Here is a 12,522-nt window from a genome sequence, read left to right as displayed (position 1 = left end):
ACTCTTGGCATTCTCTTGATGAGCTTCAAGAGGTAGTCACCGGAAATGATTTTCACTTCACAGGTGGGCCCTGTCAGGGTTAATAAGTGGTATTTCTTGCCTTATAAATGGGGTTGGGACCATCAGTTTTGTTGTGCAGAAGTCTGGTGGATACACAGCTGATAGTCCTACTGAGTAGACTGTTAGAATTTGTATTATGGCAAGAAAAAAGCAGCTAAGTAAATAAAAACTAGTGGCCATCATTACTTTAAGAAATGAAGGTCAGTCAGTGCGAAAAATTGGGAAAACTTTGAAAGTGTCTCCAAGTGCAGTTACAAAAGCCATCAAGCGCTACAAAGAAACTGGCTCACATGAGGACCACCCCAGGAAAGGAAGACCAAGAGTCACCTCTGCTTCGGAGGATAAGTTTATCCAAGTCACCAGCCTCAGAAATCGCAGGTTAAACAGCAGCTCAGATTAGAGACCAGGTCAATGCCACACAGAGTTCTAGCAGCAGACACATCTCTTCAACAACTGTTAAGAGGAGACTTTGTGCAGCAGGCCTTCATGGTAAAATAGCTGCTAGGAAACCACTGCTAAGGACAGGTAACAAGCAGAAGAGACTTGTTTGGGCTAAAGAACACATGGAATGGACATTAGACCAGTGGAAATCTGTGCTTTGGTCTGATGAGTCCAAATTTGAGATCTTTGGTTCCAACCACCGTGTCTTTGTGCGACACAGAAAAGGTGAACGGATGGACTCTACATGCCTGGTTCCCACCGTGAAGCATGGAGGAGGAGGTGTGATGGTGTGGGGGTGCTTTACTAGTGACACTGTTGGGGATTTATTCAAAATTGAAGGCATACTACCACAGCATCTTGCAGCGGCATGCTATTCCATCCAGTTTGCGTTTAGTTGGACCATCATTCATTCTTCAACAGGACAATGACGCCAAACACACCTCCAGGCTGTGTAAGGGCTATTTGACCAAGAAAGAGAGTGATGGGGTGCTACACCAGATGACCTGGCCTCCACAGTCACCAGACCTGAACCCAATCGAGATGGTTTGGGGTGAGCTGGACCGCAGAGTGAAGGCAAAAGGGCCAACAAGTGCTAAGCATCTCTGGGAACTCCTTCAAGCTTGTTGGAAGACCATTTCCGGTGACCACCTCTTGAAGCTCATCAAGAGAATGCCAAGAGTGTGCAAAGCAGTCATCAAAGCAAAAGGTGGCTACTTTGAAGAACCTAGAATATAAGACATATTTTCATTTTTTTCACACTTTTTTGTTAAGTATATAATTCCACATGTGTTAATTCATAGTTTTGATGCTTTCAGTGTGAATGTACAATTTTCATAGTCCTGAAAATACAGAAAAATCTTTAAATGAGAAGGTGTGTCCAAACTTTTGGTTTGTACTGTAGATCCAGCTTGGAAAAGATCCTGGCGCCTTTAAGGCGGTCAAACAACTCGGAGATGAGTGGCAGGGGGTATTTATTCTTTACCGTGATCTGATTGAGTCCTCTATAGTCAATACAGGGGCGTAGCGAGCCATCTTTTTTTTTGACAAAGAAGAATCCGGCTCCAGCCGGGGAGGTAGACTTCCGGATGAATCTCCTAGCCAGATTCTCTTCAATGTACTCAGACATGGCCCAGGTTTCGGCCGCAGACAATGGGTAAATACGCCCACAGGGTGGAGTGGCGCCAGGTACCAGGTCGATCGGGCAATCATATGGCCTATGAGGTGGCAATGTCTCTGCTTCTTTTTTACCGACGACGTCTGAATAGGGCCAGTAAGGAGCCGGAAGACCGGGTAAATTAGCTGGGGTAGGTGGTGGACGAACCGGGCAAACCGGAACCAGGCAGGTCCTATGGCAATCCAGCCCCCACCAGAGTTCCGCACCGGATTGCCAGTTCAACACGGGTTTATGTGTCTGGAGCCAGTGGAGACCTAGTAATAGGGAGTGAGAGAGTCCGGGTAGCACATGGAAGGAGATTTTCTCAGAGTGCAGCATTCCCACCTGCAGGGTTATGGGTTCTGTGATGAGCAGGATGGTCACCGGAAGGAGTCCTCCATCCACGGAGGCAACTGACAGTGGTTCAGCCAGAGATTTGGTGGGAATACAGTATTTCTCTACCAGGGACTGGGAAATGAGGTTTCCAGCAGCTCCAGAATCCAGGTGGGCGAGTTCAAAGTGACAGTTCTCTCCCCAGGAGATAGAGACTGACAGAGTCAGGGATGGAGAGGGCTTACTTTTGCCTAGGACGACCTCTCCGAGCGGTCCTAGACACTGGCGTTTCCCGGCTTCTGCGGGCAGGAACGGATGAAGTGCTCCATACTGCCACAATAGAAACAGCTTCCCTCGGCTTGGCGTGACTCTTGGCGAGATTTGACCATCTTCGTCTGGTCGATCTGCATAGGTTCAGGCGAGTGCGCCTGGGGAGTGACTGGTTGAGAGGCAGGTCTCAGGAAAGTAGGAGCAAGGCGAGAAAAGTCTCTCTCCCGGCTAGTCTCTTTGGCACGTTCTTGGAACCGAATGTCAATCCGGGTAGATAGTGACACAAGGTCATCCAGGGTGGTAGGAACGTCCCGACCAGCTAACTCGTCCTTAATCCGACTGGAAAGACCCTCCCAGAAGACGTACACCAGAGCCTCATTTTCCCAGGCAAGCTCAGAAGCGAGGGTACGGAACCGTATGGCATATTGGCCCACGGTGAGACTCTCTTGGCGGAGACGTAGCAGAGAGGAGGCAGAAGAGGTTTTCCGTCCAGGTTCATCGAAGACTTTCCGGAAAGCAGCGAGGAAAGATGACAGGTCGGATACCAGGGGGTCCCCTCTCTCCCACAGGGGATTTAGCCATGCCAGTGCCTCACCAGTGAGATGGGACATGATGAAGGCCACCTTGGCACGGTGGGAGATGAACTGGTATGCCAAGAGCTCAAAGTGCAGGGTGCACTGGTTTATGAAACCACGAGCTTAAGCGGGGTCGCCAGCAAAGCGTGGAGGTGCCAGGAGCCGAGGTCCATAGCCGGGTGCCATAATGGGACAGGATTGCGGTGCCGCAGGAACAGGCACGGCTGGGCCAGAGATAAACATAGACGAGTCAAACAATGCGCTTAGACGACAGTTAACGGACCGAAGATAGGACAGCACCACTTCCTGCTGAGTTCTCTGACCTAAGACCTCCTGGTGCAGATCGGAGATCTGGGGGCCACCGGGTTCCATGGCCCGAGCAAACTGTTACGGGTCCGGGTGGTGGAACCTCTGTGCCGTGGTGCAAGGAGGGACCCGGGGGGGGTAACTAAGTATCAACCAGAACCGACCCTGGTCGGACGGCGACTAACGACTCCGTGACCAGGGAGAATCCGAGCAGAGGGACCAGGTGCTACTCTGGGGACGACCTTGTAAGAGAGCAGGTGGCTCCCACAGGTCAGATGGCAGGGACTGACCGGTATGATGGATGGACACAGCAAGCAGGCAGAAGTCTCTGGGTAAGCAGACGGGTGGTCACGGTACGTGACAGCAGAGCAGGTAGTAGTCTCTAGGGTTACCAGGCAGGTGGTCACAGCAAGTGACAGCAGGAACCTCCAGGTAGGCTATCAGGTGGTCACGGCAAGTGACGGCCAAGCAGGCTGAAGTCTCTAGGCTAGCAGGCAGGTGGTCACGGCAAGTGACGGCAGAGCCTCCAGGTAGGCTAGCAAGTAACAGATGGGTAACAGGCGAGCGCTCCCAGGTGAGCGGGTTAGCAAGCATGGCAGATAGCAGGCAGGTAACTGGCAGGTGCTTCCTGGTAAGCAGGTGGACTTACCCATTGACAGACTGGCGGATGACCGGAGACAGACTGTCGGGCTGGAGAGTAGACAAGCTGGCAGACAGGACAGGAAGTCAGGCTGGCAATGGGACCTGAGGGCTGAAGCAGAGATAAGTATACTTGTGCAACAACTTTTGCTCGGGCACCTCCATTTTGGAGGAGGTGCCTTATATATGGGAGGTCCTCCGGCAATTGGCCGGGGACTCCTTAGGACGGCGCACGCGGCCCCTTTAAGAGAGAGGGAGCGCGCGCCCTAAGCACAGTGCCTGGGAAGGAGCGCGCACCGGCCGCTGCAGGAAGAGGAGCGCTGGAGGACACCGCGCGGGGAGCGGTGAGGTGAGAGGGACGGCGTCTCTGCCTGCCAGGAGGCAGAGACGCCGATGCTACAGTGTGCTAGGTCAAAGGCTTCACATACTCCTGCTGCGGGGTTGCTTTGCCCTTTGGAGGTTCCTAGTGCACCTTGGACGCATCTCAAAATGGATTTTATTACTGATCTTCCTGTGTCCAAGGGTTTTAATGTCATCTGGGTAGTCGTGAACCGTTTTAGTAAGATATGTCATTTGGTTCCATTCATTAAGTTGCCCTGCGCCAAGACACTCGCTAAGGTTTTTGTTAAGGAGATTGTCAAGCTTCATGGAATTTCCACGGATATTGTACTGATAGAGGACCTCAGTTTGTGGCTCGCTTTTGGCGTGCTTTTTGTGACAGGTTGGGAGTCCATTTGTCATTTTCGTCTGGGTATCATCCTGAGTCTAATGGACAGACTGAAAGAAAGAACTAGGATTTTGAGCAGTTTTTGCGTTGTTTTGTGGCGGACAATCAAGAGGTGTGGTCTGAGTTTCTGCCTCTCGCAGAATTTGGTTTATGGTGGGTGACATGGTTTGGTTGTCCTCAAGGAAACCAGCGGTTGTGGTTTCCCTCTAAAAAACTGGGTCCTAAGTTTTTGGGTCCATTTAAAGTGCTTCAGGTTGTTAACCCGTCTGCGGTTAGGTTGGATGTCCCTACTTCCTGGAAAATTAATCATGTGTTTCATGTTTCCTTGCTGAAAAAGGCTAATGATCAGATAGGGATTTCACTGTCACAGTTCCTCCTGTGGTGGAAGACGGCGAAAATGAAATTTCTCGTATCTTGAATTCTAGATGGCATAGAGGGAGATTACAGTATCTTGTCTCCTGGAAGGGTTTCAGTCCCGAAGATAACTCCTGGGTTAGGGCGGATGATATCTCTGCTCCTAGGTTTGTTAGAGCTTTCCACAGGAGGTTTCTGGATAGGCCTGGGCTTGGAGGATCCGGAGGATCCTCATAAAAGAGGGGGTACTGTTAGAACCTTCCTGTTTTTTTGTTTTTTCCTTCTTGTGTTTTGCGGTCATGTGACCACCTGCCTTTATATTCCAGCTACGCCCTTTTGGCTGTGCTGGACTTCAGTGTTTGACTGTTTCTCTAGCCAGGTGCTTCTGTGCCTTTCTCTGTTAGTTTGCTTGGTCCTTCTGGGACCTCTAGTACCTTTTTGTTTGTTTGTGTTTTTGTGTTCTGCAACAACTTCTCTGTTTAGGAAGTGTCCCATTTTTGTTCCAGTCCTTAGTTCTTTTAGGGACCCCTCCCCTTATGCTATAGGTCTTCGTTCAGACTAGCCGAGGACTAAGGCGGGTCTGTTCGCAAGTAACAGGCTGCCCGCTACATCGTAGGGATTCAGCTTAGTCTAACTGTAGGGACAGTTTTCCCTTATCTTTCCTTAGTACTTGTTGCAGATCATAACAGGGTGCCCAGTTGTGGGAGACACTGCTGCCAGATCCCTCTGAGGCTCCGGCAAAATGGCCACTGCGCCTCCCATGGCCACTGGCAAAATGGCTGCCGTGCACTCAGAGGACCCCAGCAAGATAGCAGCCGGGCTCTCGCTAGAGGAAGCTTGGGAAGATTGCTCCATTCCTTCCCATACTGGCGACGCTACCGCATCTTCCCCCGCGAGCTCTGGCCCTCACCTGGTTCATCGTTGCTGCACTCGTTTGCTCTGGCGGGGGACGTTAGGGCTCAGCCACTCTGGTGACTGCCGTCTTCTTGCTGGAGGCCACTCCGGGCAGGCATTGGGCCTCCCGGAAGGGGGACATGCTCTGCTGCTGCCCTCTCCATCTTCAGGGTCGGCTCCCAGAAGTACCTTCAGCTTCTCCTGCAGCCTCTTCGCAGCCTTCCTCAGGGACGTCATCAAGAATGGATCCATGGCCTCACAGCTTCTGAAACGCTGGTCTTCTGTGACGTTCACTGGACCTGGCTCCACAGACAAAGTGCTGGTCCAGACTCCTCCTACACTTTATAAAAGGTACCCTAACCTACTGTCTCCTATAAAATTCCCCCAATGAAACCTTAGTGCCCCTTTGATGACCTGGCCTTTGACCCACCCCCTTCTTTCCCACTTCAAAAAGACTACAAGCAAAACTGACCATTAACCCTTTCACTACCTCCTAATTTCAAACCCAGTCATGTCCGATCTTTCATTAGCTGCACTTATTCCAGCCCTGTCTTGTTTGCAACATGACCTCATACACTGATGTCAGATCATGCCCAAATTTTCAATGTGTGTGGGAATCTTTATCTAGAGTAGCTCTATTGAATTCAATTCTTTATCAGTCCAGCTAGTGAGAAATCAGGTGAGAACTTTAAATTTTATTATTAGAAGTCTTCAGTGCAGCATATTTGGCCACTAGATTATTACTGAAAACTGCACTTATTTATTTTTATATAAATAGATAACAAAATAAGAAATATAAAAAATAGCATAAAGGCAATGATAAAAACAACATAAAAAACTCATACTAGAATTCCCGAGACAGGCTTCAGGGGGTGCAAAGATATCAGATTCACCCAGTCACTGGTGCGTCTGGGCACTGCCATATAAGAAGGCACCAGTGTTATACTGTTATGATAACATAACATAACATGACGTGTGGAGGCATAACGAAGAGGGTGCAAAGGCAGTAGTGGCACCCTCGCCTAATACGAATGGACACTCTAGTAGCACTGATGAAATTCACATCCCGGATCAACTGCTTGACTAGAAGACCAGCTGTTACTGAAGTATTCAGCAGCATCTAGGATTATATTTCTACCCACAGTAAACTTCCCGTTGTGTGTATTTTTACCTGATTGTCCAGTGAAACGCTTTTCGGCATTATCCGTATATGTATAATGGAAGTCAAAAATGTTATAACAAGCAAAGCAAAAGCGTAAAAAAAAACAGATGTAGCAGGTAGAGCTTAAAATGGGCAGACCTTGCAGAAAAGTTCCCCAAGGTGGAAATTTCTGGGACTTTTTTGTGGGTGTTGAGTGAATATTGAGCGAATGGAGATTAAAATGTTGAGAGGGATGATATTCATTAATCTATTTAGTCATTTGATTAAAGGAATAATTGACCATGGATGGACCAAATTTACATCGTTGTGTCCACCTAATCAAAAGCAGATCTTTGAAATTACATCCATGAGCCCTAATAAAACATTTGCAAAAAAGTAACTTTCATTAGCCTAGCACTTAAAGAAGTTGTCCACTACTTGGACAACTCCTTGTCATTCCCATGCTTGGCAACCATAAAATAAAAAAGCTTATACTCACCCCCCGTGCTGGCGCCGTACCTTTCGGCACTCGCTCTCTCCAGGGCTCCCATGCTGTTGTTGTGACACGTAACAACGGCGCCCAATGAGCGCTGGCATCACTGTCCCCGCCTCCCCGTCGAATTGAGCATGAAGAAGAAGTCAGAGATCAGCTGCAGCCTGGACTTCCTCTTCATGTTCGATTTGTCCAAAGGCAGAGCCAGTGACACCAGCTCTGATTGGGTGTGTTACACGCACGCCGCTAGGTTCAGATAGGGGCAAGACAGGTTACATGAATTCTTTGGAATCCTGGGGGAACCGTTACTCAGGGCGACCATAGACCATGTGCTGCAGCTTCTTTCAGGCACACAGGGGTATTGACCCTCAGGCACAGACACGTAGGTTGTTTCACTTGCTGACCAGACACACTTGACAAGAGTCCTCATAAATGGTAGAACAGTAGCATTTAATAATAAGACGCACAGCCAGTGCAAGTTAAGTCTTATGACCAACAGGCTCCAGTGACAAACAGTACAGTTTCCTTAGCAGCACAGCAGTTCACAGTCTTCCCAGTAGTACAGGACAGCACAGTTCTAATGAAAAGGCACATTAATGAACACAGCATTCTTTACAGCACAGTGAGATGGAGGGGGGGGGGGTTTGCTGAGGGAATTGATCCATGGGACACCATTTCTTCCAGTCTTTATCTTTCTGCCTGACAATACTCTGCTCTTCTAGCTCAGGAACTCTACCTGACCTGTGTTTAGCTTCATTCCTGACTTGAATCCTTTTCACTTGCAGGGGCGCTTCTGTGAGGTACAGAACACACACACCACCTTTCTCTTAGGCTCCAGCCAGACAGTAAACAACTTCCCCACAATCCCCCTTTTGGTTCTGCTAACACACCCCCCTTCTCCTGTGACTGTGTTAACCACTCTAGTTGCTGGATGCTTCTGGAGCACAACACTTCCTGTCTCATGTGCTTGTGTTACTTCTAATATTTGCTGAATGCTTTTAAAGCAACAGCACTACTTCTGCATGTCACAGGTGCTGGCGTCACGTATCACAACAGCAGCATGGGAGCCCTCGTACTGCGAGTGCTGACACTACTGGAATGGAACCTGCAAGGGAGGGGAGTATAATCTTTTTTATTTTATTGGGGCCAAACATTTAGATCAATAATGGGTTGTCCTAGTAGAGAACAACCCCTTTAAATGATTGGTTCAATAATCTGTATAATAATACCTATCGAAGTTGGGCCTGGAGGGTCATTACTGCATGCTAGTCCAGTACTGATTACCGGAATCACTTCCTCGATGTATTCTTCAATCTGAAGCTGTGTTTTCTGCTATCTGGTTTCACCATGACTTGTTGATAATATGAAACAACCAGACAACCTCCTTTTGCTTATTTAGTCAGGATTCTTCTCAGAATATCTCCCAATCCATCAAAGTGCAACTGTTTTCAAAATGTTCTTTAATTCTCAAGCAACTTCTGCCTTCCTCCTTCCTTTGTCATCTTTATAACGAGATGTGATTCATCTACCCTGACGTTTTTAATAATTTTATTTTTAATGCAGTTTTAGAATGTCATAAATCTCCACAATTTCAAACAATTTTGTTTTCTTTGCATCTTTAACAAACAACATGAAACAATTTATATTGGAACATGATCTATAAATATACACGCTCCATCACTGTCTGCCAAGGGGATCCTGGTTAGAATATTGAGATGACTTCAATGTGCTGCTCGCAGGAGGACTTCATAGCACTTGTCACTAGCAGGGAAATAATCAACTTTTACTTTCTGCCAGATTTCCATCTTGTTATTTTTCCATTAAACCCACAAATGCAAGAGCAAGTTTTTTTCCCCACTATTTATTTTATAAAATTTTAGCACTAAGAAAGTAAGAAAAAATTTCACTCCTGCCTATGAATAGAACAGTCTAATATCTGATGCATTTTTTTCTCAAAGTCCTGTAACAGCATTGGACAAGGATTTCTTTGGCTTCCAATCGAATATTATTCTAAAGTCCATCTTTCCTTGCCTTTTCTCTTCCTCTTGCAGTGGTGTGAATTGAAGAGTATTTAGATAAAAATCTTGACTTTGTGATACTCTGTCAGGAGATGTTTATGTTATAGGTGTATATGTGTGGCCACCCAATAGTTATGATGTAAATTGAAGTTTGTCGAGGTGTTCATGATTTGAGACTCATCTCATGAGATACGGACAACAATTGATTGGCTTTAATTTTGGTTCCTAAAAAGCTTATCTTCTGATGGACCTTTAGAGTACATTATGGTTCTAGAGCCTGGGCAAATTAGAGTTCAGATTCCATTGGGCAAGTTTAACCCTTTGTAAGGTTTTCACTCACTCAGCAGCTCTTATAATGGCACTTGGGCATAAGGAAAACAAAAATAGTCAAAGTACAGTGGCAGATACGTATTGGTCCGGCTTGCCCAGACAGCGTAACATCCAGCACATAATATTCCAGTAGGAGACTTAACACAGGAGGACTTCTCACCTCCATTCTCAGTCACTGAATGAGACAACTGGTCTCCTTTTTTTCTGCCTCACCACACCCTGGGTTTGGATATGTGAGCAGCCAGTCCCACCCATATCTCTGACTGGTCGTAAACATGTCTCTTGACACACCGTATTAACTCTCCCACCACTATACGTGTTGAAGCCTGCTTTTCTGGGCTTACATCATCGAGGCTGCAAACCTCGATGATACATATCTCCCCTCGAGGACCTGTCCAGCGGCCATCTTACACCCTTAAAAGATCTAAGGTAAGGTGAGGAATTGAATTTACATCTCCGATGTGGAATTTCTCCAATTTCAGGCTTTCATGCAAAACAAATACACAAAGCCTTGGATCGAACATATGTGATGTCCACTTTCTAGACTGCTGGTGGAGTCATGCAGTGGGACAGGTTTTCACAACAAACACTTTGTGCCAGTTCACTATTCCATCATGTTTCCATTGCTGATTTACCACCATTATAACTCCAATCTTATGTACCCTGTTAAAGCCAACCAACTGCATCTTCTGACTCCAAAGTTGCTTCCCAAAAATATAGAGAATTATCAAAAGCAGTAAAATGCAAAGCGTTGACCATGATTAAGACCTTCTGGTCAAAACGCGTTAGTTTTGCTGACTGTGCTGTCTTTTATATACTTATGTTCCTGAAATAAATTTGAAGATTTTAGTCCATTCACGGAGGTCCGGATATCTTTTCACCATTAAAGTCTGACAAGCTCATGTGTTCTTGCACCTGTAGGAAGATGATACTGCAAGACTGATGAGCTGTACTCCCCAGTCTCTGGATTCATGTTGCAATAGACATCATCTCTGATTTGTTTCAACGTGATGCTTGTGACTTTGTATAACTACTAATTTAAGATAAATACAGCTAAACCTCTTCCATTCATTGACAGAGTACCCCTAGAATTAGCTTGGAAAAAGAAAAGCAAATGTGTATCCATAGGCATAGCTAGGGGTTCAGCTCGGGGGAGTGCAAACATCTGAGTGGGCCACTAAACAGGTAACCATGTTTATAATTACACTCCTTAGTCATGGGTATAGGAGAACCTCAGCGGATGAACCTGTTGTTACTGAAAATAAATTTCTGTAGAAAGACCAACACCCATATTACCACCATACGTAAATCTCTGTACAAAGACCAACACCCATATTACCACCATACGGTGACCATATAGTGATAGTTACCAGTCTTGCAGAATATATAAGAGATTACAACACAGTTATAGATATTGACTTACAGCTGACGTTCTTTCTGATGAAGTCATTCACTTTTTCCTTCTTTTCTATCTTGCCCAGACCGACACGACAACTTCTCCAGCCACAACTAATCTGCAGAGTTTATTATAAAGACATATTTGACGTCTAACTTTTCCAGCACAGTCCCCATGTTTTTCCAAGATGCACAAACCCCTCACCCCAATGCTGAGCCACTGCTGCCATATGTGTCAATATTACTGCACCTGCTGTTTGGCACAAAAAAAGTGCTCGTCTTACAGCCCCACATAATAATGCCAAGCACTGTACCCCTTACAAAATAAAATGCCTCCTTTATGCCCTCTAGATAGTAAAATTGCTCCCTAGAAAATATTCATAGAATCATAGAATGTAGAGTTGGAAGGGACCTCCTGGGTCATCTGGTCCAACCCCCTGCTCAAAGCAGGATTCACTAAATCATCTCAAACAGATGTCTGTCCAGCCTCTGTTTGAAGACGTCCATTGAAGGGGAACTCACCACCTCTCGTGGCAGCCTGTTCCACTCATTGATCACCCTCACTGTCAAAAAGTTTTTTCTAATATCTAGTCTGTGTCTCCTCCCATTTAGTTTCATCCCATTGCGTCTAGTCTTTCCTTGTGCAAATGAGAATAAAGATGATCCTTCTACAATGTGACAGCCCTTGACATATTTGTAGACAGCTATTAAGTCTCCTCTCAGTCTTCTTTTTTGCAAGCTAAACATTCCCAAATCCTGCAACCGTTCCTCATAGGACATGGTTTGCAGACCAGTCACCATTCTGGTCGCTCTTCTCTGAACTTGCTCCAGCTTGTCTATGTCTTTTTTAAAATGTGGTGCCCAAAACTGTACACAGTATTCCAGATGAGGTCTGACCAAAGAGGAGTAAAGTCCGATAATGACTTCACGTGATCTAGACTGTATGATTCTGTTAATACATCCCAGAATTGTATTTGCCTTTTTTGCTGCTGCATCACACTGTTGACTCATGTTCAGTCTATGATCTATTAGTATACCTAAGTCTTTTTCACATGTACTGTTGCTTAGCTCTATTCCTCCCATTCTGTATATGCTTTTTTCATTTTTATTGCCCAGATGTAGTACTTTGCATTTTTCCCTGTTAAAAACCATTCTGTTTGTTGCTGCCCACTGCTCCAGTTTATTTAGGTCTTTTTGAATCCTCTCTCTCTCTTCTCTAGTATTAGCTATCCCTCCTAGCTTTATGTCATCAGCAAATTTAATCAGTTTACCCTCAATTCCTTCATCTAAATCATTGATAAAGATGTTGAACAATACAGGTCCCAGGACGGAGCCCTGTGGTACCCCACTTGAGACATTCATCCAGCTGGATGTGAAGCCATTTACAACCACC

The sequence above is a fragment of the Phyllobates terribilis genome, unplaced genomic scaffold (genome assembly GCF_046119375.1).
Source record: "Phyllobates terribilis strain yellow unplaced genomic scaffold, ASM4611937v1 Scaffold_2__4_contigs__length_985480577, whole genome shotgun sequence".
Classification (NCBI taxonomy): Eukaryota; Metazoa; Chordata; class Amphibia; order Anura; family Dendrobatidae; genus Phyllobates; species Phyllobates terribilis.
Note: the sequence above shows the minus strand (reverse complement) of the source record.